The sequence below is a fragment of the Mustela putorius genome, unplaced genomic scaffold (genome assembly GCF_011764305.1).
Source record: "Mustela putorius furo isolate JIRA1106 unplaced genomic scaffold, ASM1176430v1.1 tig00003834_pilon_pilon_pilon, whole genome shotgun sequence".
In the NCBI taxonomy this organism is placed as follows: domain Eukaryota; kingdom Metazoa; phylum Chordata; class Mammalia; order Carnivora; family Mustelidae; genus Mustela; species Mustela putorius.
In genome coordinates, this window is record NW_025421987.1 from 127,550,865 (window position 1) to 127,556,825 (window position 5,961).

Here is a 5,961-nt window from a genome sequence, read left to right on the forward strand (position 1 = left end):
GAAAGCTTTTCCGCTAAGGTCAGGAACACGGCAGGGATGTCCATTATCACCACTGCTATTCAACATAGTACTAGAGAGCCTAGCCTCAGCAATCAGACAACAAAAGGAAATTAAAGGCATCCAAATCGGCAAAGAAGAAGTCAAATTATCACTCTTCGCAGATGATGTGATACTATATGTGGAAAACCCAAAAGACTCCACTCCAAAACTGCTAGAACTTATACAGGAATTCAGTAAAGTGTCAGGATATAAAATCAATGCACAGAAATCAGTTGCATTTCTCTACATCAACAACAAGACAGAAGAAAGAGAAATTAAGGAGTCAATCCCATTTACAATTGCACCCCAAACCATAAGATACCTAGGAATAAACCTAACCAAAGAGACACAGAATCTATACTCAGAAAACTATAAAGTACTCATGAAAGAAATTGAGGAAGATACCAAGAAATGGAAAAATGTTCTATGCTCCTGGATTGGAAGAATAAATATTGTGAAAATGTCTCTGCTACCTAAAGCAATCTACACATTTAATGCAATTCCTATCAAGTACCATCCATCTTTTTCAAAGAAATGGAACAAATAATGCTAAAATTTATATGGAACCAGAAAAGACCTCGAATTAGCCAAAGGGATATTGAAAAAGAAAGCCAACGTTGGTGGCATCACAATTCCGGACTTCAAGCCCTATTACAAAGCTGTCATCATCAAGACAGCATGGTACTGGCACAAAAACAGACACATAGATCAATGGAACAGAATAGAGAGCCCAGAAATAGACCCTCAACTCTACAGTCAACTAATCTTCGACAAAGCAGGAAAGAATGTCCAATGGAAAAAAGACAGCCTCTTCAATAAATGGTGCTGGGAAAATTGGACATCCACATGCAGAAAAATGAAGTTGGACCATTTCCTTACACCACACACGAAAATAGACTCAAAATGGATGAAGGACCTCAATGTGAGAAAGGAATCCATCAAAATCCTTGAGGAGAACACAGGCAGCAATCTCTTTGACCTCAGCCACAGCAACATCTTCCTAGGAACATCGCCAAAGGCAAGGGAAGCAAGGGCAAAAATGAACTATTGGGATTTCATCAAGATCAAAAGCTTTTGCACAGCAAAGGAAACAGTTAACAAAATCAAAAGACAACTGACAGAATGGGAGAAGATATTTGCAAACGGCATATCAGATAAAGGACTAGTGTCCAGAATCTATAAAGAACTTAGCAAACTCAACACCCAAAGAACAAATAATCCAATCAAGAAATGGGCAGAGGACATGAACAGACATTTCTGCAAAGAAGACATCCAGATGGCCAACAGACACATGAAAAAGTGCTCCATATCACTGGGCATCAGGGAAATACAAATCAAAACCACAATGAGATATCACCTCACACCAGTCAGAATGGCTAAAATAAACAAGTCAGGAAATGACAGATGCTGGCGAGGATGCGGAGAAAGGGGAACCCTCCTACACTGTTGGTGGGAATGCAAGCTGGTGCAGCCACTCTGGAAAACAGCATGGAGGTTCCTCAAAATGTTGAAAATAGAACTGCCCTATTACCCAGCAATTGCACTATTGGGTATTTACCCTAAAGAGACAAACGTAGTGATCCAAAGGGGCACGTGCACCCGAATGTTTATAGCAGCAATGTCCACAATAGCCAAACTATGGAAAGAACCTAGATGTCCATCAACAGATGAATGGATCAAAAAGATGTGGTATATATACACAATGGAATACTATGCAGCCATCAAAAGAAATGAAATCTTGCCATTTGTGACAACATGGATGGAACTAGAGCGTATCATGCTTAGCGAAATAAGTCAAGCAGAGAAAGGCAACTATCATATGATCTCCCTGATATGAGGAAGTGGTGATGCAACATGGGGGCTTAAGTGGGTAGGAGAAGAATAAATGAAACAAGATGGGATTGGGAGGGAGACAAACCATAAGTGACTCTTAATCTCACAAAACAAACTGAGGGTTGCTGGGGGGAGGGGGTTTGGGAGAAGGGGGTGGGATTATGGACATTGGGGAGGGTATGTGCTTTGGTGAGTGCTGTGAAGTGTGTAAACCTGGTGATTCACAGACCTGTACCTCTGGGGATAAAAATATATGTTTATAAAGAATAAAAAATTTAAAAAAAAATGATGTAGTGTCCTTCTGTTTTTCTGACTACAGTCTTTAGCTTAAAATCTAATTTGTTTGATATAAGAATTGCTACCTCAGCTTTCTTTTGAGGTCCTTTGGCATGAAAGATGGTTCTCCATCCCTTCACTTTCATTCTGAATGTATCTTTAGGTTCAAAATTAGTTTCTTGTAGACAGCAAAGGAATGGGTCATCTTTTTATCCCATCTGCAACTCTGTGCCATATTATGGAAGCATTTGGGTTGTTTACATTTAGAGTGATTATTGAAAGATATTTTTTTATTGTCATCATGTTGCCTGTGAGATCCTTGTTTCTATAGATTGTCTCTGGGAATTTCTGTTCTATATCACTCATGGGGTTTTTCTTTTATTGAACCCCCCCTTAATATTTCTTGCAGGATCAGCTTAGTGGTTACATAATCTTTTAGACTTTGCTGGTCTTAGAAGCTCTTTATCTCTCCATTCATTCTAAATGGTAGCCTTGCCAGATCAACTATTCTTGGCTGCAATATTTAGTGCCCTGAATATGTCTTTCCAGGCCTTTCTGGCTTGCCAGGTTTCTGTGGGCAGATATAACATTATTTTGATGTTCCTCCTTCTGTTTGTAAGGAATCTCTTTCCCCCCAGCTGCTCTTAAGGTATTTTCTCTGGATTTAAGATTCATGAGTTTCACTATTTCATGCTGGGGTCTCACTCTACCCTTGTTAATCTTGGGGGTATCCTCTCTGCCTCTAAGACATGAACACTTGTTTCATTCCCCAGGTTAGGGAAATTGTCAGCTAGAATTTGATCGATTATATCTTCTAGTCCTCTCTCTCCACCCCCTCAGGGATCCCAATAATTCTGACATTGGAATGTTTCATGGTGTCATTTATTTCTCTTATTCTGTTTTCATAGATTCTAAACTGTTTGTTCCTAGCCTCCTCCTGATCCTTTTTTTCTATCAGTTTGTCTTGTAGATCACTAATTTGATCTTCTGCCTCATTTGCCCTAGCTGTTAGAGTATCTAGATTAGATTGCATCTCATTGATAGCATTTTTAAGTTCTGCCAGATCAGCTCTGACTTCTGCCCTTAGAGAATCTATGTTGCCACTAATAGTTTTCTTCAACCTAGCTATTGTCTGCATAACTATTACCCTGAATTCTCTTCCCGACATCTTGCTTATGTCCATATCCATTAACTCAGTAGCAGAGGTCACAGTCTCTGAATTTTTCCTCTGTTGGGGGTTCCTCCTCATAGTCATACTGGTAAGAGGTGGTTGAGGGAATGTACAGAGTCCAAACTATTGACCACAATCCAAGCAAGATGCACCAGTTTTATAGGGACTTTAGGGTTCTTGGCCTCTTGTTCTTTCAGCCTGTCTTCTGGGGGGTGGGGCCTGCTGCACTGTTACTCAGACAACCCTGTTTGGACAGAGTTGCCCTGTGGTGGGAAATGGGCTCAGTGAAAACCAGTTTTGGGGGGCTTTTGTTCTCTGGCAGCTTTCCCTGGCAGGTTTCTGTGTCCCTTCCAAGAGTCAGAGCAGAAATGATTGTGTCCAAGCTTCTGTCTCAGAACAGAGAGATTGCAGACTGTTCTCAAAAAAGCCCTATAGGTCACACTGATTCTCTTTTTCTCTGCTGCTAAAAACCACAGCAACCTGTGTTGTGTACCCCACAGCAGCACTCCCAGCCCTAGCTTCCAGGTCCAGGCATGTCTCTGTCCTTTGTGCTTCTAAAAACTGCCAGCTCTCCCCAATTCACATGTGCACCCCTGCAGCTCCAGGTTTCAGCCTGGGGGGCTGCCCTAAAGTCCTTTTCCCATGGCTACCAGTCTGCGAGTCTGTGCCCAGGCCTCAGGCCTTAACACAGGAGGCTTTTGCACTCCTGTGTTATGTCACCTTCCCAAAGAGCAAGTGCTTGTAGCGGCTCCCTCCCCCTTAAGATTATCTTCCAATATATGCCCACAGAATCCAGGCTCCTTGCTTCGTACCTCAAAACCAGTTACTGGAGATACTATACTGGTATAGATCCTGATATACCTTCTTACATATCAGGCTGATTTCGTGGGTGTTCAGAGTGGTCTGGCAGATATCCAGCTCAATTCAGGGGACTGATTGAAATAGGGTCCCCTACACCAACATCTTGCCAGGGTCCCTCTGATCTGGATTTCTATTTTTCCCCCCAGATTTGGGAAATTTTCAGGTATCATTTCTTAAAATAATTTTTTCTGCCCACTTTTCTCCTTCTGTGGGCTTTACAATGCAAATGTTATTATGCTTGGTGGTGTTGCTGAGTTCCCAAGCTCCTAGAGTCTATTTTCTTTTTCTTTTTTCTTTCTTTCTTTTTGGTCTCTTTCTCCATTTCAGCTTGATTGGTTTCCATTACTCTGTCCTCCTGGTCACGGATCCATTTTTCTGCTTCCTGTAGTCTACTATTTATTCCACTTAGTGTGTGTGTGTGTGTGTGTGTGTGTGTGTGTGTGTGTGTGTGTGTGTGTGTGTGTTTTGCTTGATGAATAAGTTTATTATTGTCTTTATCTGAAAAATCTTCAAAGAAAATTGTGGTTTGGCTTATTAGCTCTCAGCAGCCCACTCCTGAGCTCAAAGGAAGCTTGCCTTCTTCTGAGCTACCCGATCTTTCTTTTGGGCAAGACACATTTCGGGATGCTTCCACCTCTTCTTTTTAACTTCTTTCTTAGGCTTCTTCTTGTAGACTGGGTTCTCTCGTATAGCAGCATGAGCTTTCTTATACATCTCCTCCATCATGTCTGGAGTTACATTGTTCTTTATGTATCGAGAGAATTGTTTCTTGTATGCATCTTTGTCTTCTTCCATTAGGTCACGCATATAATCTGCAACATTCTGACCCATGATGTGCTTTCAATGTACTTCTTCATTGAATTCCTTGCTTTCTGAATCATAACCAGGGAATAATTTGGTACTGTGAGGGATAGACAAGCCTCCATCCACTGCTCCCTTGAGGGCCCCCAAAAACCTTATTTCCAGTAGTAGTTCTGGCAAGCCCTTCATCCAAATAGCAGGTGAAGGCACCAGGTTGACCATCATCTTGCTTATGTCTATATCCATTAACTCAGTAGCAGAGGTCACAGTCTCTGAATTTTTCCTCTGTTGGGGGTTTCTCCTCCTAGTCATTCTGGTAAGAGGTGGTTGAGGGAATGTACAGAGTCCAAACTATTGACCATAATCCAAGCAAGATGCACCAGTTTTATAGGGACTTTAGGGTTCTTGGCCTCTTGTTCTTTCAGCCTGTTTTGGGGGTGTGGGTCAGTTCCATAGCTCCCGCAGAACTGGGGGCACCCTCTTGGGACAGCTGAGCATGCAGTACAATGACCTAAGACCAGTGAAGGTGACTGTTGGCAACCAGGAGAGTCAGGGGTCACATGGAGCCATTGTTACACTGGGTCTTAGTGTCATAGGTGATGAGTAGAAGCCCTAGAAAGGACTAAGAGTTTATCTACTTGGGGGCTTAGGAGAACAAAAGATCTATTTTTTCTCTTTTCTCTTTCTCTCTCTCTTTTTTTTAAGCAGGCTTCATGCCCTGTATGGACTCATGACCCTGAGATCAAGACCTGAGCTGATATCAAGAGTCTGACACTTAACCAACTGAGACACCCAGGTACTCCTGTTTTTTTCTCTTCTGTAAAGATGTCCCTAAACTTTGGCCTGGTGCTTGTGAGTCACCTCTCCAGGTGGTCATTCAGTGGTGCAGCTGCCTGATTGCAGGAAACCCTGTTGCATTCTGCCCTACTCCTGATTGACACCAGGTTCCTGTCTTACTTCATTTCCCTGAGACTTTTCAT

At 42.1% G+C, this 5,961-nt stretch overlaps 1 pseudogene; it reads right to left on the reverse strand.

The window, feature by feature from the left end:
- Positions 1-4,699: 4,699 nt before the first annotated feature.
- Positions 4,700-5,961, reverse strand: LOC101678662 (annotated as a pseudogene).